The sequence below is a fragment of the Nyctereutes procyonoides genome, unplaced genomic scaffold (assembly GCF_905146905.1).
Source record: "Nyctereutes procyonoides isolate TBG_1078 unplaced genomic scaffold, NYPRO_anot_genome, whole genome shotgun sequence".
Taxonomy (NCBI): domain Eukaryota; kingdom Metazoa; phylum Chordata; class Mammalia; order Carnivora; family Canidae; genus Nyctereutes; species Nyctereutes procyonoides.
Genome location: NW_026575035.1, coordinates 10,645,783 through 10,671,878, shown reverse-complemented (window position 1 = coordinate 10,671,878; position 26,096 = coordinate 10,645,783). Strand labels below are relative to the sequence as shown.

At 39.2% G+C, this 26,096-nt stretch overlaps 1 protein-coding gene across 2 annotated transcripts in view; it reads left to right on the top strand.

Moving 5' to 3' along the window:
- The first annotated feature begins 12,559 nt into the window (after nucleotides 1-12,559).
- Nucleotides 12,560-26,096, top strand: part of SULF1 (sulfatase 1) — a 186,878-nt gene continuing 173,341 nt past the window's right edge. The window contains exons 1-2 of one of the 2 annotated variants that reach the window (XM_055318166.1): nucleotides 12,560-12,723; nucleotides 13,892-14,001. The gene's annotated coding sequence lies outside the window, so the exon portion shown is untranslated. The remainder of the gene's footprint in view (nucleotides 12,724-13,891; nucleotides 14,002-26,096) is intronic. The other variant, XM_055318162.1, reaches the window with a different exon arrangement.

The window sequence follows — 26,096 nt, the reverse complement described above, 5'->3', positions numbered from 1 at the left end:
TATCAAGGCCCTCAAAGAGCCCAAAGCTGGTAGGTATTATGGGTATTCATTGCCACACACACAGAAGAGTGGGAAAAGATTAGGTACATTCCTAACTTGTTAACTTTTTTTTTTTTTAAGATTTTACTTATTCATTTGAGAGAAAGACAAAGCACAGGTTGGAGGATGGACAGAAAGGGACAAGTAGACTCCCTGCTGAGTGGGGAGCCACAGCACCTAACTGGACGGGGCTTAATCCTAGGACCCTGAGATCATGACCTGAGCCAAAGGCAGACGGTCAACCCACTGAGCCACCCAGGGGTCCCTGAGCATACTGTCTTAATAAAAGAAACAGCAATGCCTGCAGATTATTAAGTTGCTGCCTCATTAAGTAAATAACAGAGTATTAATGAAATGAGTAAGTGGAGCGGCCCGAGTGGTTTGGCGTTTTAGCAGTGCCTTCAGGCCGGGGCCTGATCCTGGGGTCCTGGGATTGAATCCCTGCATGGAGCCTGCTTCTCCCTCTGCCTGTGTCTCTGCCTCTCTCTTTGTGTGTCTCTCATGAATAAATAGATTTTTAAAAATTTTTATTTTTTTATCTTATTTTTTTAAAGATTTTATTTATTTATTTATTTATTAGTTTGTTTGTTTATTATTATCTCTGTCTATGGGGTTATAAAATATTCTCAGAAGTGACACCTGAGGGGTGCCTTATTGGAGAACAGTGTTTGCTGCTCTCATCACAAGCTCACATTCAGGAACTTAAATTCAGTCCGTGCAAGTATTCCCGGTCCTCTTAGTCCTTATCTGCTATTTCCAGGAAAGTATTTAATATCAGGCCAGAATGAACAAAGCATTTGGCTTGGCAACCATCTTTACCAATTAGGTGAACACACACACTTCTTCCAGATTCTGCAATGATTTTCTGCTCTTCTGGCCTGAAATGGTTTGGGGTTTTCTTTCTTTCTTTCTTTCTTTCTTTCTTTCTTTCTTTCTTTCTTTCTTTCTTTCTTTCTTTCCTTCCTTCCTTCCTTCCTTCCTTCCTTCCTTCCTTCCTTCCTTCCTTCTTCCTTCCTTCCTTCCTTCCTTCCTTCCTTCCTTCCTTCCTTTCTTTCTTTCTTTCTTTCTTTTTTTTTCCTCTTCAATCATCAAGAACCTCCAAATTCAATCTAAGCTTCTATACTACAACTGCATTCTCTCCCACCTAGTTTAGACCTCTAAGTCACCATCACACTTGACCTCTTACCAATCCACTTGAATTCTGAAACTTCTCCAATTAGTGAGACCTCAAACTCTGATCTCTCTGACTCTCTGTTTCCCTTTCCCCTGCCAGTTACTACCTCATAAATCTACTTTTTTTTTAAGATTCTATTTATCCATTCATAAGAGACAGAGAGAGAGAGAGAGAGAGAGAGAGAGAGAGAGACGGAGAAGCAGGCTCCTTTCAGGGAGCCTGAAGCAGGACTCGATCCTGGGTCTCCGGGATCACATCCTGGGCTGAAGGCAGGTGCTAAACCGCTGAGCCACCCGGGCTGCCCATAAACGTGCTTTATAAGCCTTCCTCCCATCTTGACTCTTGCTCTTGCCATGCATCCTTGTCCTTGACTTCATATGGCCTTGTTCTGCATTGGGCATCCACAGAAAGATTGAAACTCATATTTTTACAGTATCACCACATCTGATTACATTTACAGAAATACTCTAAAAGACTTGAAAAAAAAGTCTTTGTTGTTCAACCTAAATGTGTGTCCTATTTTTAGCCTTTGCTCTCTTTTGTGTACTAGGAATTACTACTTTTGATAAATCTTATAATCATAGTATAAGTGGCACAATTACATAGTGGCACATTTTATATTCGTGGGTGACAAGCATAAAGTTTCAAATGTAAATACATGCAGGAGTTTAGTGTATACCACAAGGATCTATTCTCATTTTTTTCCTGATAATGCCGGAAACTTTCCTTCAATTTTATATTTTTCTTTATGATATTCTCACTAGCAAGGGGCTGCAGAATTTGGTCCCCACAAGCCACTGCAGATGTGAGGGTGAAAGAAGGAAGGAAAGATGGGAGGAAACATTTTTTCCCAACAATACAAATGTAAATGTCGTTGTAAATGTGGTTATCTTTGCAACAAGTGTCAGAAGCCTAACTCATGTGTAGTATAACCAAATTATGCAGTACTGTGGAATGTCGCTCCCTAGCTTAGTGAAAGATTAGTTCTAGACACAGCTTTGGAACAGGCAAAGATTTTATTTGATGTCTTCCCTGCCGTCCCCTCCCACACCACCCTCCCTGCTGCACCCTCCCATGCAAACTCCAATATCCTGATCATGAGTTGGCAAATTTCTTCTCTGAAGGTTAAAGGGCAGGAGGTTTTTATTTTCTAAAACTGCCCCTATTAAACTAGATAAACCTCCATCCGAGGAATTTCAGATATGAGAGAGGTCAACAGGGCAAAAGGTTTCTGTTAGGATGGGTTCACCTACATTTCCACTTTATAAGTGTCAGATTATACATACAGTTCCAAGACTTTTGCGTGATTCTCAGGGCTATCCATGGTAGGAGATCTACAGTGCATGGTATTGGGTGAGGAGTATCAGGTCAGTTTCAGACACCAAATGTTGCTAGGCTAAATTAGATTCTCGAAAGAATCTTCTTCCCCTCTCCTAGAAGACTGGGCTTCTGTTTTTAGTTTGATATTATATTGAGTTCATTTTAACAGACTCAAACAGCATAGATAGAGCCCTGATGAGCTTTTATATTTTTTCCTGATTGACTGCCTGCCTTAAAATCATGGCAAACTTTGTGTTTAGTGTCTGATATGTTATGATTACATAATACCATAAATATCAGATTAACAGTAGAATTTAAAGCAACAATAAAACACTTTAAGTCATTCCCTTTAAAGACTACTGCTTTCCAGAGTAACAAAATGCAAATGCTTGGTTGACACTTCTGTCCTAAAAGATGATCAGAAGACAGGGATTCCAAACTCTACCCTTTGTTAGCTCTCTGTGTGTGACATGTAGAACTTTCTACCAGTAGATGCTCTGTAGGGTACAAGTTTCCTAAAAACAAATTTCCCCTGAAATAAGATCCTTCAAATTTATTTAAATTTGAATTACCATTTCCAAAAAGTACCCCAAATTTATTCAAGTAACTCTTTCTAGAAAATATCTTATTAATGACTTTAGAGTCAAATGCTAAAATATGCAGTGCCAACCCCATTGAGGTACTTTGAGAATCAAGGCTCTGGTATATATTTTCTAGGAAAAAACATTTTAAAAAATTAGTCAATAAAAGAGCCTATGATAACTGAGGTATTTCACTTAGGAGATAATTCAAATAAGTGAGTTTAATTAATTTCCTAGGTGACTTAGCTAGATAATAAAAGTAGAGGATCTCAAACCATATCAAAAATATTTTTTGAAATTTCTTAATGAGTGGTATTCCTTTAATATTAACTTGATCATATCAAAAATTTTAAAAGATTTTATTTATTTATTTGACAGAATGAAAGAGAGCACAAGCAGGGGGAGCTGCAGGCAGAGAGGGAAGGAAAGAAGCAGGTTTCTCACAGAGCAGGGAGACTAAAGAGCGGCTCCATCTCAGGACACTGAGATCATGACTAGAGCTGAAGACAGATGCTTAACCGACTGAGCCACCTAGGCACCCCTCCAGTTTTCTTTTGTAAAATGTTAACAAACCATTTAAAAAACATTTCTGGGGGGAAATACAAGAACCTTAGACAGTCTTTTTTAAAAAATGCTGGGACCCTTTTACATTTACCCTTTGGCTACTTTTAAATATAATTTCTAATCCCATAATTGAGTTCACAGTGATTTAAACTATTATCAAAGATCTTTTGGGGATTAGAACTCAGTTCTGGTTCAAATGAAGCATCAGAAAATCATGCATGGTGTTGTCCTGAGAAAGTAATGCATGCCAATTAAAATTCCTCTGGGATTAATTAAAAGCATTGGAAATGATTGATTAAAAATTATGTTTAATAACTGCCATGGGGATTATGTACCGTATATTTTTTTAATAATCAAATGTATATGGCTCTTTGGCCCTGCCAAACATATAGAGGCTTAGGACAATCTAAGCTGATCAAGGATCTGATATGGTGAATGCAGTTGTAAATAGATGGACGTAGCTGCCTCGACACTATTTAATACAACCTGAAGTCTTCTCAGTCCTAAGTGCTCCTATGTCCTCAAGTTGGAGCAGCAGGACAATGAGACCCCTCCCAGTGAATGTAAAAGACAGAGCATTCACTGCAGGAAAATTCTTTATGGTTCACTTGTGTCTCTCATTTCAGAGCAAAGACAGGGAGTTCTACAATTTTCAGAAAAACTCTCCTTTTAAAAGGCATCCTTATCCTTTATAGGTACACAGAAACATGAAGTCAGGGAGACTGTGGCAAAGTGATAGAAGACTTTTGATGAATGACCTTACCACCTTAAAATTCTCATAAATAGGAGCTAGAGAGTTGAAACAAGGAACAAATTCATTAGTGATATAAATTCTGAAAGTGGGAATTCAAATCCAGAATCTGCTTCCTGCTAGATGTTTGACCTTGAGGAGGCCACTTTATATTTCTGAACTTCAGTTCATTTGTCTGTAAAATAGAGTTAACAGTAGCTTCCTTATTGGAGTATTGTAATGGTTAATTAAATTAACCTGAGTAAATATATTAAAAAGCCTCCTCAATAGTGAGTGTTCTAACACTATTAGCTATTATTATTTTTATTATGGTAAGAATTTAGAAGAAGTAACAGTCCTTTTTATAGGATAATTTGGGGAAAAGGGGGAAGGCAAGACTAGAGAGCATTATCTTTAAATTAAAAGCTGTGCCTCTGCTTGCAAGATTTACCTTACCAGGAGAAAATTAAATGAATTTTTAAAATAAAATACAAAAAGAAATCCTCTCGGAGAATAGATTTTTTTTTTACTTAATTGGTTTTCAAAATAAATGAGAGTTATGGTAATAAACTTCTAAAGTGTTAGAGGCAATTAAATCATTAATTAGGAATCTGCATTGAAGCGGAGAAGAAATAAAAAAACTTCAACTTTAGTGTCTGGCATACATACATTCACAATCAAATCTTTCGTTACATTAAAGCAGAAAGAGCTATTTAGCGTAGGAAAGAGTTAACACTGACTTAGAGGTGTCCTATTTTTTTAAAAAAAGAGATTTGTTGGAAGATGCTTGACAAATCTGCCTCTAAAATCAACTGCAAAAATATTGTGACTGCTCTTTTGACAGTTTTCCTAGGAAACTTAGCTGATGCGAAAGAAATCGTGGTTGTCAAAATAATAAGCAAACCACATTTTACAGCTATCAAGAGAAAAAGAAGCAGAGTTTTTTATTTTATACAGTTGTGTTTTTTGCATATCCTAGTGTGTGATGACTAAGAAAGACCAGCATAAGGACAGGTTAATAATGTCACTTTGTTGACTATCTAAAACAACCTAACAAAATCCAAGCTTTTATTTAGCTTGCAGAAATTACATTGGCCCGTGGAGTAAGCGACTGACAAGTGCTACTCATTAAAAGAACTATATATTCATGGAAATGAACATTTTTTTATTAACATCTGTAAGCTCTGGTTTCTTGGTAAAGACTATAATAGTAATGAGTGTGCAGCTGTTTTCCATCTGTTACTCAGAGTCTTTTACCCGAGTACTTACTTCCCAGTAGTGTTAAGTGAGTCCTAGAACGGTACTACCTTCCTTACAATGAGAAAGCAAAGTGCGTCAAGGGACGATATTCTGGTTCTAAACAGCTATCGACTCAGCAGATCAGCTCTGTAGTCAGAAGTAAGGGCCTTCAAGCCAACTAACTACTTAATCTCCTCAGACAAGCTGAGCTATGTTGTTCAAAAAGCTGCTCTTGTAAATTTTAGCAAGACAAGCAGCCCACTAGCATTGGAAATAGATTGGAGGATCTATTATGTAAATGCACTCTGCTAAGTTCTAGTGAGAAGGGATGCAAAGATGAATATGACAGTTTCTGTTCCCAAGGAGTTGATGATTTTATTTCATTTTAATTTTTTAAGGATTTTATTTCTTCAAGAGAAACAGAAGCAGAGACAAAGGCAGAGGGAGAAGTAGGCTCCCTGTGAGAGCCTGATGTAGGACTTGATCCCAGAACCTCAGAGATTACGACCTGAGCCAAAGGCAGAAGCTCAACCACTGAGTCACAGGGGCCCCAGAGTTGGTGATTTTAAGATAGATTTGCTTGGGGTCCTGTAGAAAGGAAACACTCTTCACCCTTTTCTTTGGTAACAACATTTTTTAATGAAATTGCTTTTGTGCTCTGTATGCATGTTTCTATTGTCTTTTGCTGTATTGGTTCAGTGATTATTGTTTTACCACTGTTTGGGGCTTTTTTTTTTTTTAAGATTTTATTTATTTATTTATTTATTTATTTATTTATTTATGAGGGACACAGATTAAGAGAGAGAGGCAGAGACATAGGCAGAAGGAGAAGCAGGCTCTAGGCAGGGAGCCTGATGTGGGAGTGGATCCCGGGACTCCAGGATCATGCCCTGAGCCAAAGGCAGACCCTTAACTACTAAGCCACCCAGATGTCCCACTTTTTTTTTTTTAAATTTATCTGTGACTTAGCTTTACATTTTAAATTTTCAAGTAAATGTTAGTAAACAGTAAACTCTACTTTTTAAAAACAGGACCCTGATTGAGAGCCAATACATTTATTTCCTAGACCTTAGGCAAATAACAGGGACCTATTCCTGCCCTATGTCTCAATCATCATATGGCCCTAGTATGGAGCATTTTCAGTTCGGGGTCTGACATCCATTTCTTTCAAAACTAATATAACATTAATCTCACTGAGATAATCCTAAATTTCAAATCCTGTATATTGAAATATACATATGGAAGTAAGAAAAGGACATGATGTGTCTCCTGGATCTAGCTAATTTTTTACAATAAAGCATGGCCACAAGAAAAATTATATTATCCAATAATTATTAAGTAAAACTGTGTTGCACTTATAATTACATTTGCCTGAAAATGCCAAGCCATTCTGGTGGCTTTTAGAAGAAATAATGCATGACCAAAAGTATTTTATGCATCTGAATTCACAGTAACTTCTCAAATTATGTAGTGCAACACCAATAAAACATAGTTACTCCAGTTTAAGAGAATCTTTGCAGTTCTTAATTTTGTTCCTAATAGAGGTGCATGTTGCTACCGACAGAAAATTTGTGAGCTAATAGATTGAATCTTGGGGTTCATTCCCCATTCCACGGATGACTTAAACATTAGCCTGATCCTCCCTGGGCTTCATTATTCTCATCTCTTTTCAAATAAGGGGATTTTCTTATTTTAAAAGCAAAATTCTACTTTTTTTCTGGACATGGGTGATGCTCATCCCTGCTTCCAATTTTCTATCTTCTTTCACACTATTTGCCTTAACTGGGGAATGTACATATTACAAATAAAAGATCATTTTTTGACTCATTAGGTTTATTTTTTTAATTTTAAAAAAAGATTTTATTTATTCATGAAAGACACAGAGAGAGGCAGAGTCATAGGCAGAGGGAGAAGCAGGCTCCACACAGGGAGTCAAGTGGGACTTGATCCAGGGACACCAGGATCACACCCTGGACAGAAGGCAGGCACCAAACCTCCGAGCCACTCAGGCGTCCTGACTCATTAGGTTTAGGATACACTCCATCTCAAACATCCCCAACCCTTGCTTCCAGACGATTGTTGCTGAAATTCGTATTTTCCTCTGACTTGATATCCATACTTCCTAATATTATGTCTCATAAACATTTTTATGTTCAAATGAGGACTAATACCTAATACTTAAATACTGATTTCTACAAACGTGTGTTTAAAATAGATTTTGAAAAAAAATTTTTTGCACCCTATTTGCATTTTCTATTGAATCCGCTACACTTCATTAAATTATCCCAGTTGAAGGTCATTGTTTTGTCCTAAATGGTTTAGCACTTTATTTTACCCTTCCAAAATTATTTTCAGTGTAGCTACACACACATCTCTTTCAGCTCAGGGTCAGATGCCTGTTTCTTTCAAAATTAATACAATTTTGTGCTCCCTAGAGAGAACTTCTTTTCACTGATAAAATCATTTGTCTGGTATGAAAGTTACCACTGGTTCTAGTGTCACCTTCCATATAGCTATGCAGTCATTGAAAACATGAGCAAGTCTGATGCTTGTTACATAGCATGTGACGTCATTTAGCAAGCAATCATTTCTTCTCTTTTTCTGAGAATGGTTTAGTTCAACATGAATAAAGGCGGTTAAGTTTAGTTGAAGAAGTAAACACCTGAAGCTGGGTAACTCTGAGTGATTTAGAAGTGCAAGATGTTCCAAATTATAAGATTTATTGTGCATCTCTAGATGCTTTATATGATATGAATAGTAATGGGCTAGTTGCTATACATATTGCTAGCATTGTGGGACTTCAGATGACATGTGTCATTTTCTTTAAAGGAAAAACCCTAAGAGAATGTTACCACCAAAGAAATGGGATTCACGGATGCCCAGATCCCATTAGATTCAACATTGGTGGTCAGAAATTTTTTTCTTTCTAACACTTAGGTTATTGAGGACCTGAGGAGCCAACCTCAGAAACCATTTTAATAATAAAACCTGTTGCCAGCTTTGGGGAATTTTATTCTCTCATTCATTATTTGTACACACAAACAGGTGCTGGAAAGATGGTGGCAGCAGAGGTAATATGAAAAGGAGAAATCTAATGCTACCGTTTTGACTTACCCTTACAAAGATTGCATTCACATGGTCGTCGCAGAAGATTGGCTTATAAGTAAGGGATGGTTCGCCTCAAATAACACTGAGTTAAAGTTGAGTTATGTTATGTTCAAGGAAGTAAAATGAGTGCACATTATGAGAGCTCATGGCTTTATGAGTTCTCACAATTTCAAGCATTTGCCGAAGGCCCTCCCCTCATTCTCCATCAGATTCTTCTGTGGTCACACTGATCTCTGGGGACTCCAGAGGCTTCCCCTGCTCCCAGCCCCCTGGCACAGGGTGCCCTGAGTCAGCCAGGATGCTGCAGGTCCGGGTTACCTTTCTTCCCACCAAGTTACTGGAGGAGCAGGGGCCCTCGGCCTCACTGATCATTTGTTTACTGTGCTCATGTTGGGATTCTTGGCCAACTGGCAGCACAAGGGGGGAGGGAGGGAAGAACCATGGTGTCTTAAGTGCATTAAATCTTCATATTAGCCCCCTGGCTTGCTAAACCTTTATGTTGGCTTTGTTTTCTTTTTTTCAAGCATGACAAACAAGTGGTTTTTCTTTTTCACTTTAATGATTCCTTAAACAAAAAGGGGTAGTTTAGGGCTTTCTCCGAGGCTGATAGGTGTTTCTGTTTAATGAGGTTTTTATTATACTGTATTGGCTTCCCTGAAAAGAAATTACAAGCAGCAAACAGCTGATAATAGAACGGGACTGGAAGAAACAATAACCAAAAGGGGGCAAAATCAGCGTGGCAGTAGATGCACACGTTGTAGCTTGGGGACTGCATGCCACTTCCATCCTCCCTTGGCCACCATTGTGCTAGCAATAAAGTGATGCGGGCACTCATGTGCCGGTTATGCGTGCAGGAGAGATATGGAGATAGATATAGATATAGACCCAGCTAAACTGCCATCTGTGGAGGAAGAAGGGTGGTGAGCTCAGTCTAGACAAAGATGAGTGTAGCTCACAGTGCGGGTTTACAAGGGCTGGCCGGTTACCATGGAAACTAATTGGAGCTAATAAGTAAAGGGACATTTTAACTGTGGGAACAGAATAGGAGGGGCTATTTTTCAATATCACCGTTACCTACAATTAATCTTTCATTTTAGGAGTGTCCTTATGATGGAGCCATTCCCTCTGCACACAACCTCACCCTGATCCACATTACATGCAAATGCTGAATGTCATCTTTCAGAACACGCCGGATTTTAGGTTTAGATCTTTCAAGACAGAATCAATTTCACTTTTTTTTCCCCCTTAAAAAATAAACTGTTTGCAGATGGCAAGGAGAAAGGAAGAGAGGTAATGGAAAATTCTTAACTTCTAAACTGACACTCTACTGAGCACTGAAACTGTGGCTACAGGGAGAGAGAAGGCTGGGAGCTTGCCCTGCAGCACCAGCTTCAGGTTTTTGTTTGAGTTGATTTTCCTTAACAAAAGCATTTCAGAGCATCAACAATAACAAAAAAATGTGTCACCGTGGACTCATTGTACAATACTTTTGAAAGGTAATGTTTGCGGACGCTGCGCAGAGCAAGAATTAAGTTCATAGTGAATGAGCAGGATCTATTGCTCAATTTGTGTATTTCTTATTTTCGAACAAGTTTTAAGCAGTAGAAATAGATGAAGTTATCAATAAAAGGGAAATGGTAACTGGGATTTAATGAAAAGATTTACAATCAAGAATGGGACTAAAACGTTTGTGTTAAAAGGCACTTTCAACAATAATGTGGATCAGAGCCAGGATCACTTGGGAAATGTCTTGTAGAAGGTGTGTTACAAGCACAGGGTTGATAAAACACGATTCAACACCTTTAGAGTTTCTTCGGTTTTACTTTTGTAACTCAATTTACAGTTTAAGAGAATGCAAACCACCTTAATAATGTCTCGAGGGCCTTCAAAATCTATGCAGTTGAGGTAACTCAGATTTTCAGACATGAGTCTGGTTGGATTAACAAAAAAAAAAAAATTAACGAAAAAATTGCCTTGCAATAATTGGCACTATTAAAATTTTTATGGTGCCCAAGGGAAGTTTTAGTCCTGTGGTGCCACTTGCCATTGTTGAAGGTTTCTGTGTTGATTATGTATCTGGATTTAGCTGATTAGGAGTAGTGGTTTAGTACGTATAGTATATATTGTGAAACACACACCTCATAATCACTTCTGGGAAGAAATTAAGCAAATGAATCAGAACTCTAACCTCTAAATCGTTCTTTTTAACTTATCTTCCCTGCAGCCCAGTTATAGGGGAAAAAAAATCACTATCTGAAAATTATAGTTCTTAATTCTGTTCTTCAAAGAATTGCACCAAGAGTAATTTTTTGAGTATCTTAATATAATAGCACATGAAAATTCCTAAAAATCACAAGCTAGTCAAGTCAATTTTGCTAGTTATTGAAATAATTCTCTTTGTGATACTGGTGTTCCAAACATGAGATACCCATTTGTAGTCTAGATTTTAATGCTTTGGACAAATTTAAAGGCTGTTGGTTTTTTTTTTTTTCTTTTTTTCTTTTTGGTTTTTATGCCAGCACTCCCCCCTCCTCATCCCAGTTCAAAGAAATTCGAAAGGTGCAAAATTTAAAATGTTGGCTCCCCACAGACACTGTCACTGAGTTGATAATATTTCAAATTCCTATTTTCTTTTTCAGATTTTCAAAATTCCTTAGAAGTCTGATGGCATTTTTGAAGTGGTGAGATTTGTAGCGATTAATTTATTTCCAGATATCTCCTGAAAGCTCTGTAACAAGTATAGGCATTTTCTGGTTCAGACTGCTATCAAAGTAATTAGTTCTGTACAACAGTTCAGAGAACTCAAAAAAAAAAAAAAAAAGAGAGAGAGAAATAAGAGAAAGAGAAAAAAAAAGAGAAAAAGAAAAAGAAAGAAATGCACGTAAGAAGGAGGTATTGAAATGACCAAAAATCGAAAACATTTCAAAGCAAAATTGTTAATGAGCTGTTGGAGCTATATGGACATTATAAGTGCAATTAACTAGAAGCCAATAAAAATAATCAATGACAGAGTGCAGCCCTCTGGTACCAAGTGCTTTTACAAAGAGATGTCTGTGAAAGCAGCAAGTGATTAAAAAAGCCACCTCTATCTATGGGAGTGTGTGCTATTTTGCATGAGTAGAAACCAAAATGATTTTCATTGACTATTTCTGAAGTTCAGCCTGTGGCAAACAGTGAAGAGCTGTATGTGGGAATAGACAAGTTTGTGCTCTTAGCCATACCCCCACCTCCTTCCTCCCTGGAATGTTGGAGGCAGCCATGAGCTAATCAAAGGAAGGTAGGAGTTTAGATCTCAAAATGTAGATGTCACATTTCAGTGCAAACTACTCCTACATTAGCACTCTATCAGTATGTCAGGATGAATCTTTTATCTCCTGGGGGTGGTGGCGGGGCGGTGGGGGTGGTGGGGGTGGTGGGGAGGGCGCCTCGCTGGGAACATTGCCCTCACCAGGTTGGCAGGGAGAGATTTTTTAACGTTTCTGTGGCGTCCCTCGGCGGGTCCCAGTCATCCCTGGGGTGGGGGAGGGCTGGGGGGGGTTGGAGGGGGAGCCCCAGGAGTTGTGAAAAGTAACGCACAACTGGCCCCCAGAATAAGTCATTCCCTCCACCTTCCCTTTAGCACCTCCCACTTCTCTCTCCGAAATCTCAGGTTACTTGCCTGGGAGTTCTCAGCCCTCCAGCTCCAGTCCTGCCCTCAGCCTCCAGCCCGTGAGAGCCACCCAGCCCCAGCAATTGGATTGGGCAGCCTGTCTTGACACACCACTGTGCTGAGTGCTTGAGGACGTGTTTCACCAGATGGTTGGGGTTAGTGTGTGTCATCACATTCGAGTGGGGATTAGGCGCAGGAAGGCTGCCTTGCTGGAGCTGTGTGGTCTTCTCCAAGTGAGAGTTGCAGGCAAGAGAACTACTTTGCTTTGGGAAGAAGAGGAATTCGTTTTCTGCAGCCCCAAGAAAGGCAGTTTTTTCAGGTAAAGTAAAAGACACTGAATGCTTCTCTCTCTCTCTCTCTCTCTCTCTCTCTCTCTCTGTCTCTTAACATAGTTTTGAATGGAATGCTAGCACAGCACTTGTCAAAGCAAGTTGTTGCCATCCTATCAATGCTGCTATTGTACGGTGGACAGATAACACTGAGCATAGCCTGGTGCTTGGCTGTCTTTATAGAACTAACACTCCTCATGCCTCGCTCTTGAAGGTGTAGCTAAGAAAACGTCTTTTGGAGCAGTGTTTGTACGCTTTCAGATCCTCGTTCCATACTCCAAACAGGAGCTATAAATCGTTCAGAGAGGACGGATCAGGCCAAGAAAGCATTTATTTTAGCTGTCGGAATTAAAATTCACTTTCAAACTGTTGCATTTTACTACTCCGTTTCTAAAGATCCTCTCCAGAGTCTATATCTGAGTTGCTGGCAGAGATGGAAATGCTTCCTTAACCGGTTTCTAAAGCGTACATTGTGTCTGATTTATGATGGACCCAAGTGTTTTTGAGCAAAAAATTGGAGATTGGAAACTCCTTAAGAGAAGAGGCTGCCCTCTGAGCAGCTGATAGATCGGCTTTAAAACAAAAATGCTTAGAGCTGGAAGAAAAGCAGAAAAGGAGGAAGTAGGAAAATGCTCTTTAACGGAGTTTATCCTCTTGCAGCTGCAGGGGAGCAGATGGAGGTAATTCATTTGCAGATCTGTTTGTGAAAGTTTTACAAGTCATTGAAAACTAAAGTAGCATCTCTGTAAAGGATCATTAAAGTCACTACATTTATAGGTTTTAAACAGGCTATCTGAAGTGTTAATTAAATGGAAATAGATTTTCTGGCTGGGTTATAAACAAACATTAAAAAAAGGTTTTAATTATAAATTAGTCATTGGAAATTAATGGTCTTCCGGTGCCTGAGCAACATAAAATGTGTTGTCGTCATATATGTGAGTAGCTGTTAACGTAACCAATCTGCCAAAAGCACCCACCAAAATTAAATGGAACCGAATGTAACAATAGGGTGTATATGCTACACTTAATTTGTAATATAAAGAAGGCCTTTCAAATCGATGCCTTGTTTTTACAGGGATCAAAAAATAAAATCTTCATTTTTCACATTTTTGGTGGAGCTAGGTGAGTCAATGAGTTACTTCTTTTGCACCCTGACAGACTTGCCCTCCTACGTCCATGGTCATATACCTGTGGTACTCAAGAATTCTTGCTCCTACTGGACTCCCACATTTGGTAGAGAAACCCAACACTGCCCTTACCCTTTGCAGGTGAGAAATTCAATGAATAAAACTGTATATAAGCTATTCTGAAATAGGAGCTGTTTAATAGGCTGAACAACAGGATTTATGGCTAGAGCTCTGTGATTTTTGTATTCAACAGCGTAAGGATGCCTGTAAAATTATGTTTCCAGTTGCAGTGTACATTTCTTTCTTTTTTTTTTTTTTTTTTGCAGCCAGACAGTTGATAACTTTTTAATCTTCTTTTTAAAAAGTTTTGATTAAGACAATATTTCAGTCTGGGGTTTAGTTGCCATTCAGAGTGTTCTCTGATTGGAGTCTCAAAGCCTTCAATGAGAAAGTAACCTCATAAATAACCAGGCAGTTATTATGACCGGGTATTATCTGATTCCCAATATTACATAACCCAAATAGGACTAAGTTCATAAGCTGAAGTCTTCTGGAATTCCAGTCATTCCATTATGGCTTTACAATGGAACTGGGGCTTAAAAAAATAAAGACAGAGAGGCAAACTAATATCTCGGGTTCTATTAGGATTAGGACTACATGCCCAGCCTGTAGCAGGTATCCGTGCTGCCTGCCCATGCCATTTTTCAGTATCACAGAAGTATTTCGGAAGAAAGTAAAGTTTCTCCCCACAGGACGGAGATGCGATGCGATGGCATCTAACAAAGACAAGTTCCCTTTAGCCATGGGAGCCCCACAGCAGATGTCATTCACGTTGCAGACTGACCACCAGGCTGCCTGCCCAGGACTTTGACAATCAGGGAGGAAACCCCCTCCCTCCCCAAAAGTCCATTGTATACAGGATTAGGCAGGATGGAAACAAAAAAGGAAGTGTTAAGAAATAATAAATTCACACCTTGAGAAGGCAAAGTGGTGTGTCACACCCCCCCCCACCGCTGTCCCCCCCCCCCAACAAAGCTAAAGTAATAAGAAGTTACTTAGCACAACAAAAAGGCTCTGCTTAAAAGACAATGCCCACAGGGCAATCCCAGTTGCTTGTCAAAATCTAAATCTACGGTTCCAGATGGTAAACATTCAGAGACATATTTATGGTGACTTCTACATACCTCCGTTTGACATTTGGTTTCTTCCTGACAGCACTTGCGCTGGTAACACACATGAAGTTCCCATCAGTATCGCAACAGCTGTAAAAGTGTTTGAACACCAAGGCTGGCCCTCCCAGTGAAGGGAAAAATAACCCGGAGTGCAGATCTCCATTTGCACTGTTGATGCATCCTGCTATCTAGGCACGCAGTGAGGTATCTCAGAGGCGAAAAGCCATCTGAAAGCTCGATTCAGTAAGTTGCAAAAGCCACTTTTACGGTGGAGTGAAAAACTAAAATACACGAATCCAAATACTCACTGAACTCGTGTTAGCTTATGAGTGGGAACCTTCATCAAAGAATTAAAAGGGCTCTTCTCTGTTGCCTTCTAAGGAAATGTATGTGACTTCAGGCGGATTGTTGTGGTCATCTCCATTGTGAAGTTAATACTAGAGACAGACAAGTGCCAAGTGTGACACTTTGCATTTCCTTTCCCAACTCTGTATCCACGTGGGAATGCACAGGGGTTTGCTTCTTTTGTATTTTAGATTGAAAATGGTTGACTCTTTACAAATCCGTAAAGCAAGGTGTGCGATGCTCAGTGTGGAGCTTTCTCCAACCATTGCCATGTGGATGAGGCCAACCAGTGGGTCAGGTCAGGACATCTGGTTCTTTTTTCCCTGTACAGTATTTTTGTGTAGAGAGCATGGAGTATGTTTAAGGGGATGAAAATGTTTAAGGTGCTGACTCTAATAGATTATTTTTATCATCATTATTGACTTTGAGGGAAAAGAAGCCCATGTACGATATTAATTCTATGGTCATATGGTGAATTTACCTTTACTTTAGCTTAGATCCTTGGGTGGGGGGAGGCATTTGAAAGAAGATATTTTTGGGAAAAGTTTGTCCTGAAATGTGTTTCCTATTTAAAATATTTTCGATTCTATCTCAATATGCTGGGAAGGAGGGGAATTAGCCTGTTAGCTTTTTTTTTCCTCTCTAATATCAGCCTCACCCCCATGGCTGATCTGTCGTCAAATTCCGTGAGGCCTTACTTTTAGAACATCTCTCACATCTGGCCCACAGCCACGGCTCCAGTGCAACAATCAAGTCACATGTGGGTCATTACAACAGCCTCCTAGCAGGTCCTCTTGCCTCCATTTCCCTCTTCTGTCCACCATGGCAGACTGAGCTTCCTAAAACTCTGCTTCCGTCAAAGCGTTTCTGAGCGGAGAATTTCTGCTGTGAGGGCCCTCATTACCCACAGAATGAAGCTCACATGATACTCTGGCCATCTGTTATTTGGTCCCAACTTTCAGACCATGTCTTCCACCAAATCAACACTGGAGCACAAGTCTCCTGTTCTCCCAGGTGGTCTGTTCAGCTCCCACCCCCTCCTGGTCTCTTCTCTTAACCCAACCACTCTGGTTTTCTAGCTTGTCTGCAAGATGAGAGTCTGTCCTCATGGGCCCTGTTCCCTCCGGTTCTACATTTGTGAGATAGTGTGTAGACCATCCTCATCACCTCTCTAAACTCATTCTTCAGAATATCAGCTTAAGTCCCATCTCCTCTGAGAAGCCTCTCCTGATTACCACGTCTCATGGATGTTTTCCTTCCCTTGAAGCGGACCGTTAGCTCTGTGGGTTGCACTGAGCACATTCACCTTCTTCTTGTCTTCCACGTTGCCATTTTAATCCCTTGACTCTTCAGGTAGAGTGAAGCCTCTTGAAACAGGGACTGGCTTGGTCCACTTTTCTTGCCCACAGAAGACACTGATAAATGTGTGTTGACTAGCTCACAGAGACATTCAAACATGCAAGGCACTTTTCTCTCTGGTTATCCCACATTAGAACTCTTTACCAGCTCTAATAGCCTTCTCCATCCATGAGAAAGAAGAGAAAAAAAAGATGACACTTAGCCGGTTGTATTTTGGGGTAGTTTAGAAAAAAATTCCACTTAAACAGAGTGTGAAATTATTGCCCCAAATTAAATGTATTGTAACGACAGATCGCCATCTATTTCAGCTTTCTCTAATGATGGTAGAAATTAATCTTATAGCTGCCCCTGGTGGTATAAAATTTCAATGATGATTTTGGCCGAAGAGTACAGTCTTCGGGTTCAGACAGATTTTTGTTATTTTTTTAATAGATTTTATTTATTTATTCATGAGTTACACAGAGAGAGACAGGGAGAGACAGAGGCAGAGGGAGAAGCAGACTCCCCGGAGGAACCCCGGGATCGCGACCAGAGCCAAAGGCAGATAGATGCTCAACCACTGAGCCACCCAGGCGTTCCCAGATTTGTGTTCTCATGCAAGGATCACTTCTCAGCAGCTGAGTGGCCTCCAACAGGTGACTTACCATTCAACCCCCTCCTCTGTAAAACAGAGACCGAGCAACTTACCTTGAGGACGATATGAAGAAAACATGTAAAGCAGGCTTGGTGCATGTGCAATAAGTGGGAGAGAAAGAAAGTTGGTGGGAAAAGACATGGATCCAGGCTGCATGAATGTGTTCATCTCAGCTTATGTTAGTCATTAATTTCATGCATTTGTGGTGTGTCTTTAGGCTTTTCTGCCACCAAAGGCAGGGGGAAGGGGAAGAGAGCTCAAGAGAGTAAGAGTGGTGGAGGCAGAGAGAGATGGAGAGGGAGAGGGAAGGGAGGAGGGAGAGGCTGGGCAGAGGAAGGGAAGAGGAGATGGAGGGGGTGGGCGCTTTTGGCGTTAGGAGTTTGGAGGAACTGAGTTAATAGATCTATGGGGACAATGGTGACAGTTGAATACACTTTGCAGGGAGGAGCCGAGTCCTGGGCCCTGTGGTAAAGGATAATCAAAGAGCAGGCCCTGAGCTGCAGCGCTGCTGGGGAAACAAAGAGTGGGAGCAGGGGACCCCAGCAGGGAGTTGCATTCACCAAAGGGTCATGTGCTCCTCTTCCTTCCTCCTGGCCCACTATTTAGAAAGAAATAATAACTTGGCAAAACATCGTAGGAGTCAGGTCAAGCTTCCAGAAGTAATTGGTAAAGCAAGATAACCCTTTAGACAAAGCAAGGGGCTTGGACCTTTGCCATCCTTCACCCCCAAACCAAATTTCACAGAAAGTGGAAATCAATCTGCCCGAGCTCTGTTCTGTTCCCTGACTCTGCACCCACTATCACACACTGAGCCTTCTATCTGAGAAATCGTCTCACAAAGCATTGAACAACGCCACCTCACAAACGTGTCCATGGACACTGGTCATTCAATTGCAGTTCTCAGGATCTTGGAATAGATCAAAGGGTAGTCTTTTCAATTCTGATCATCTGGTCTGCACCTGCCCCAGGCCACGGAGAGGAAAGAAACTGGAACTCCTCTAGGATAAAGGGCAAGGCAGTATTTCTGGAGATCCCTTTCTCTCCAGCAAACTTGTCTATAGAACCTTCCATTAACAGTGACGTAGCCTGACCTCATCTCAGCTGCAACAACCAGCGTCGTTTTCTTTGCCCTCAAAATACATGCTCCTTGTACTACTGCACAATAATGTGTTAAACCTCGTTAATTTTTAAAAAATGTAGCTCTTCATCTTCAAAAGTAAAACTTACTTATACTCTGACTTTCTTTTTAACCACAGAGCTACAAAATGTGTAAGACACTATTTCTACATTTTTTAAAAAGTGAATCCAAGGGACTCAGACATGCCGCTATCTAACTGTGGTGGGTGAGGTTGATATTAAAATGCCATGCTGAATAAATGAACAGACACACTATGTTTCTGAGTGGAAAAAAAGAAGAGTCACTGTAAGAGGTGAAGTGTCCCAAAATTAATCTACACATTTTGTGTAATACTAATCAAATTTTCACACAAGGTTAGATGGCTGGCAGTGGGAGCAGAGTTTGGGAACTGGCCAGAGCGCAGGTGACTCTGCTTGAATGTAAAATAAGGATTCTAAAGTTCATCTGGGTAATAAACTCATGAGCAAGCCTCGACATTTTTGTAGGAGAGTACCGTAGTAAGATAGGGACTTGTTTTTTCACATATCCGTGTATGCTATACAACTACAATAGTTGAATTTTCTATTCTTAAGCCATTGCCTCTGACGTAGATTTCTTATCTACCTTCACGTATTTCTGCTTCTGTTGTGTCCTCCTCGCTTTTACTCTATTTTTTGTTGTTGGCATTGCCCCGATCTTCGGTTCAGCTACAGATTGCTCTTCTTTGATACTAGTTCTGTTGCCACAATTAACTGAAATCCAGAACTAGCATGACTTTGTGTTACAGTTTTTCCCATCTGCAAATGGAGCTAATACTGTATGAACTTTTTCACTTCGTAAAGAACCTAAAATAAATTAGTCTCAGAAACTCAAAGAAAATCTTTCTGAATCCATTCCCTTGATGAAACAAGCCTAAAACATACCAGCCTAAGAGTCTGTCCCACTTTTCTGAGCAATAATAGAACACTCCTAATAAAACAGAAATCTGAATTGCAGAGAATTTGGTCGATTGTCCAATATTGTGGTGTGTTGTTATAGCTCATTTATGTTGTTATAACACTTGATACAGTAATTTAAAATTAAACCAAAAGTTAGACTCTTATAAGATATTAGTTATACCCAGAGTCATGGTGAGAAAAGATAAACTGCATGCCAAGTGTGTGTTTATTAAATTAATTTAGAAGTGTGCACCTGTGGATATTATCTTCAAACTCATATCACTAATATGGCTTAGCACCAAAATCACCTTTCTATAATATAACATGTCCTCTGAATAGACTTCCTGCCAGTTTAAAGCTTCCCCCTTAACCTTCACCTGCCAATAATCAATCTTCCCCTGAATAGAAGTCCCGAGTAAACAGATGTGCTTGGCATTGCATCCAGATATTCTTGAACCTTCAGCTTTTAACTTTCATCTATAAGAAATGCATCCCAGCAAAGAGGCCCCTGCAAATCATGTGCTCTTTTTTTTCCTCTTGAGAGCTTCATGCTGCTAAGAGGAAGAAAGTGTTCTGAATATAGCAGATGAATTAAAGCATGGGCAATGTAATATTTGTTATTTGAGACACCTAGAGGCTTCACATGTGTTGTCATCGTCTTTTTCATATATAGTTTCTATATTTAGTAAAAGAGATTTGGAGGATATACTCAATATCAAACAGCTTAAATTACCTTTGAGCAGTTGAGTTGATGCCCAAAGGAATAGCCACAATGCACCTTCTAAATAGAATCAGAACTAAAAGGAACAGGTTTAAGAAAGCTCCATTGATTTGTTAATTCGTTTATTCCATATGTATTTGAGAGCTTTCTGTGTATTTCTATACCAGTTTGGAGAGAAACACAAAATAATATGGGACACCATCCTTGCCCTGAAGGAATATCTAATTTAGCTGTGAGGAGAAGACATGCACACAAACAATTGTACAATTGTTTAGTAGTAATGCAAAGAATGTGGTGATTAAGTATCAATTATTTGTCCTGATTAAATATAAAGGACACCAACAGAGCCCCCTATTGGAGGAGGAGGAACTTGAGCCAGGCAAGACTGCTCAAAGTCCTTAAGTAGATGAATGAGAGTAGTGATTCAACTCCATCTTTACAAACTGTGTGGGGTCCAATTTATTTACTCTCTCTTTGATTCAGTCTCCTTCTCCATAAAATGGAGATATGGTTACCACAAAGGGTTGTTATGAAGGTTAAATGAGATAATAAAAGTAAGATGCTTCACACAGGGCGCAGACCACAGTAAGCGCTCCACAGCTCTTTTTCCAAGACCGCGGAAAGCCCCACTTGAGTGAGGACTTGAACTTAAGCCAGCCTGTCAATTTCACATTAAGACACAACATTTTTGAATCAGCACATTTGCATAGATGCACTTTGGGGATACAATGAAGGCAGGCACTAGGCAAAGACTAGAAGGAAGAGAGGGAGGGAGAAAGGGAGAAAAGAGGAGTGATAGAGAGAAGAGGAAGAGTGTGGTCCTTTGATGCCTCTACTCTGTGCTCTCTTAAGCATGTCACAGAGAGCTACATTAGGCTAGCTTCTAGAGTGTTCTGACACATCAAGTAGACAGGTTAGACTTTATAGCTAAACTGGTGCCTTAGGAAGTTTAAACAGTAGGTTTTTCAAGAATGAGGAGAGAGAGAGAGAGACTGAAAGAGAAAAAGACAATTGGGAGGGTACCAAAGTCAAAAAAAAGAAAAGAAAAAGGGGTTGCCTAGTCCCAATGATGATGTTGAGAATGAGGAACGGTTGAGTGGAGAAACATTATGAAGAAATAAATAACAGTATCAACAACTTGGTGATTGGTCAAATAGAGGACAAAGACAAGTGACAAAGATGACCTTGAGCTTTCAAACCCCACAAACGGGAATAGTGACACCACCCCTAAAGAAAGTGAGGGTGCTGGAAGTAGAATTTCATTTTGCAGTATCATAAATTTCCAAAATGACAATGGTCATTACGGAATAAATGCCTGTATGGTATCTGTAAATTAATAGCCTTGAAAGGGAAAAAACTTTATAATGAAAACATGGCAAACGTGCATATAAATGCCCAATAATGTAATTTAAACATGAACTTGAATTTTCTGATCATCGATGATACAAAAGATAGAATCCATACATATATATTTTTTTAATTCCTCCTTAGATAAAAGGGATCTTCTCTCAGATTAAGAAAATGGCTGGTCAAATCACTATTCTAGTGTTTTTAAACTCTGGAGTAAGTAATGAAATTTCAACTCAGAATAACAAACTACCTCTGTTAAATACCTATAATTCTCTTCTCTCAATTAAGAAAATGCTGGTGGAGAGGGACATATAATTTAAAGAGTCTAGAGGCAAGAAGAAATGAAATATTTAAGTTGCTTCTGTTCACAAACCTTCAGATTCTAACTTTGAAGAGCTGAGTCGGACATCCTTTTTCAGAATGTCTGAATGACTTATTTTACAAATGATACAGACCTTTCTTCTTTATTCACTACAAAGACAAATCATTCTTAATTTTGAGATTTGGGAAAGGTTTCCCCATACCATCTCCTACTTTTCTTTCTATCCCCTCTCACTTTGCCTTTTTATTTTATTTGTTTCAATCATATTTCATGTTAAGATCCTCTTCAAAATAGGAGAGTCATGCTTTAGTCACTTCCTTATACTAGATCAATGGAAAGGTTTGGGGAGTAAATATAATTTTATTACAAGTAGAAGATTGTATTTGCCATTTCAAACTCTGGCATTAAGTGTTGAGAGGCAGCATGATTGAAAGAATGCACTACTTGAGTCAGCAAGATTTGGAATTAAAATGTAGTCTTATTACTAGAAATTTGTGGGGATAGCATTGACCTGTGGAGACTTGACAGCATTCTGGTTCCTCAAAAGAGACTTGGGTGCTATTCAGGTTTTTAATGAAGACTTTGGCCTGTTTTATTTTATTCAACTGAGCTTTCTGAACCATGTTCCCTGGTTCCTATGGGAGAAATGCCAGCCTAAGTAACAGCACCTGTAATCCATTTCTCATTCAGGGTTGCCATGCATGATGGTCTAATTGGCATAAGCCAGTTTATATTTGAAAGCTATTAATGGCTAATGATTTAATTGGTACTTCAAGAGGCATCCAGTTTAATGAACCAAGGAGAAAAGATATAATACACAAGAGCCATAGTTAGATCGATAAACATAATCTGCAGCAAGCACAAAAGTTGGGCTTTTGTGCCAAGTTTAAGATCAAGTCAGATCTCTTCACCTGGTACCCCCTTAGGTCAATGGGCAGGTGTGCTTGCACTGGGGACCGGGGTATGGAACATGAGCTGATATTCCTAAACTTCTTAATTCCAGACCATCTAAATTCTGATTTCAATTCAGGATTCTACTCCTACATGTTCTACTTCTAGCTCTGTTTGTTTAGAGGGAAAAGGTATCTTGAATAGAAATGTGGTTCTTGTAAAATAATAATAATAAGATTTAGTAGTGAGGAAGAGGGAAAAATATGAATATAGTCAAAATATGCTCTGTCGGAGAGCCACTTTTTTGACACACACACACACACACACACACACACACACACAAACAAAACCCAGAGAGAAAATATGCTATATGCTTCATGTATAGCAATTGTTATTTTCATTAGGCATTTTGCTCCAAAAAGAGCTATCTGTCATTGATCTACCATTCTGATCAACCACTGTAGTAGTCTCAGAAGTGGAACCAGAGAAGTTCAAACAGTCGCTTCTGCCACTGTCATAACCCCTATGGAAGCTTAGAGTATGCCACTGGACTGCCTCACTGGCTTCAGGTAAATCATATTTCATGCTGGGCAGGTAATAAGTTTAAATGTTACTAGCAATGAAGTGAAATTCACTGAATAATGGCAGTAGTGTTATAGTGAGGAAAAAGAGGCACGGTCGTAGAGTGGGAAAAAAACATCAAAAACCTAGATTCTAGAACTTGGCTACTATTGGTATTGTGATGCTGAGCATGGCAGTTAACCTTTGGGGAACATGTTGCTCCCCCCGCCCCCATCTAGATTACATTATTCTTTACTGGCAAACTCTGCTCTTTCTTTAGAACAAGCCTAAATAAATAAAACATTCTCCTTGAAACTGAAAGGCATGGTGGGGGGGGGGGGGAGGAGAAGGACTTTAATCCAGATTTGCCTCACCTCATGCTTCTAATTTGAGCTCTGTTATCTTTTTCTTATTCCCACTCATTTTACATACCACCATTAAACTAACTTCCTTTAGCGCTCTTTCCCCTTGTCACGCTATTACCCTAAAACAGCCATCTTTCAATTTTCTACAGCATCCAGTTCAAAGAAAATATCAGCATTTAGGGACCTGCATAATCTTTTCCACTATAACCACCCCGTTTTCCACATATACTTTCTGCTCTTCGCCAAGCTGGTATGGCAGCTCCTGAATTTACATCACTTACTTCTTTTTTTTTTTTTTTTTACATCACTTACTTCTACTAAGCATTTGCTCATACCGTGTTCTTGGCTGGGGCTGTCCTCCCATTCTGCTTCCGAATCTTCAGATTTCACCCATTCTTGAAGAAAAATCACCCCCATTCCTTCTATGGAGCTTTCTTTCCCGAACTCTTCCAATAATAGAACTATGCCTTCTCATCGGTGCCCTCTCACCACTTAACTCTTATCATATAATTTTAGCTCTTGATTAAGTATAATTTTGCATTTATTATTCTTCTTCATAGATTTTTAAGGACAACTGGGATAGAAAATTGCATTTTGGTTATTGAGAAATTTTACCAAACTAATCAGCAGCAAATCCACAGTTACACTAGGCAATTCTTTGATAATGTGAAAGGCACTATCTTATGTGCTGGTTCTCTGGCTTAATTTTTTTTTTCCATCTTCTGCCCACATCACTTTCCAGGGCTGCATTTGAGCCAGCTGGATTCCATCCAGAAACAGATTCAAATAGACAATAGGCCAACTCGAATTCCCATCTTCCTTGATTAGATGTGAAATTGTATAGCTGGGTGTCACTCACATGCCAGCCACTCAGGATTCTATGTTATCAATTAATTTCTGTTGAGAGCTGAACTGAGGAGTTTGTGACAATTCCGTTTCTAAGGACCTGTAAAATTATGGCTAGACAAGAGTTTCAGAGATAGTGACAGATATATAGACTTGTGTCATCTGAATGAATATATTCACTATCTGCTGCATAGCATAAATTAAAATGCCCTATAAACTCCGTAGTAAATCATCCTGATTTTCTCTCTCTCTCTTTTTTTATTTTGTAGTATTTTTTGATTGTAAAAATTCTTTGGCTAGGAGCTGAATTCTCAGTCGGAGGACAATTAGCCAGTCCGATGACAGGCTTTAAATTACACAAAAGAAAAGGGAAGTTAACACACATTCTGTCAAAGCTACTGGATCCTTTTTCTTGTAGTTGTTAAAAATAATTGAGAATTATGAATAGATTTTCCAGGAAAGATATATAAAATACTATAGAAACACAGAATGTTAGAGGTATTCCTTAGAGATCATCTAAATAAAATCCAGGAAACTGAGGCCTGGGGCTATTGAGCGACCCGCCTAAAATCACAAGTCATTTTTACCATAGAAACTACTACAAGCTAGGTTTCACCAAGGAGTGCAAGTCAGTTAAATCTTCCAGGACAGAGGGAGCTCATATGTCAATTGTACATTAGGACCTAACAAGAATGTGAAGGTATGAGCCCAGCTTTGTTTGTGACCATGGACCTTCTTGCTGAGTGCCATGATGAATAATCAGGTACTGTAGAGAATTCTTGGGACTGGAACAATACCAGAAAAAGCATTTATCGTTCAGGTATATTCTCTGCAGAAAATCCATTCTCACACAAATACCCAAGCACCGTTGCTACTGATGCAAGTGTAGCTTTAGTATAGAGAACCTTCTTTGCGGAAGTATGTTCTAACCTATGCTAAAAGGGTGCTATCCACAGGACAATGACAAAGTAATCATTATTCCTTCAAAACACTGGAGGAAAATGTTAGTTGAACTAAATCATTGGAATTTGCAATATTTGGGTAAGCAAAGTGGATACGCCATTTCCGTACCACATAAAACTGAATCTGAGAGAGGACAAGCCCACGTGTAAAGAATTAATAAATGGACTAATCAGCATTAGAATTCTTCTTTTCTAACTCCTATTTCACTGCTCCATGCTTCAAGTGATTCAAAATATATCACATTTTCTCAATATTAGGGAAACCTGTTGCATTAGAACAGTTGAGCTGTTCCTCAGAAACATCACCTCGTTGAGAAATAAACATCTGAACTTCTTACTCAGGTACTGGAGTTTTCCCAAGAGAAATCTAAGAGCAATAGTCTTCATAGTTTAATAAATTACATGAGTGCATATCCCGTTATATATCTGTATAATTTATGTTTAAAACTGATTTATTTATAAAGGAGGTAAAATCAATCATTATTGGATTATAAATGTATTTCCTAGTCATTAACTTACTTTTTTTGTGTTGTATTATAAAGAATAACAATTTAATAACTCAAAATAAAAGATTAATTTAGAATGCTTAAGTGTGGTTTTGACTTTTTGAAAAAGTTTTGTTTCTAAAACGTGTTCTAGATTTCCTTTTTTCA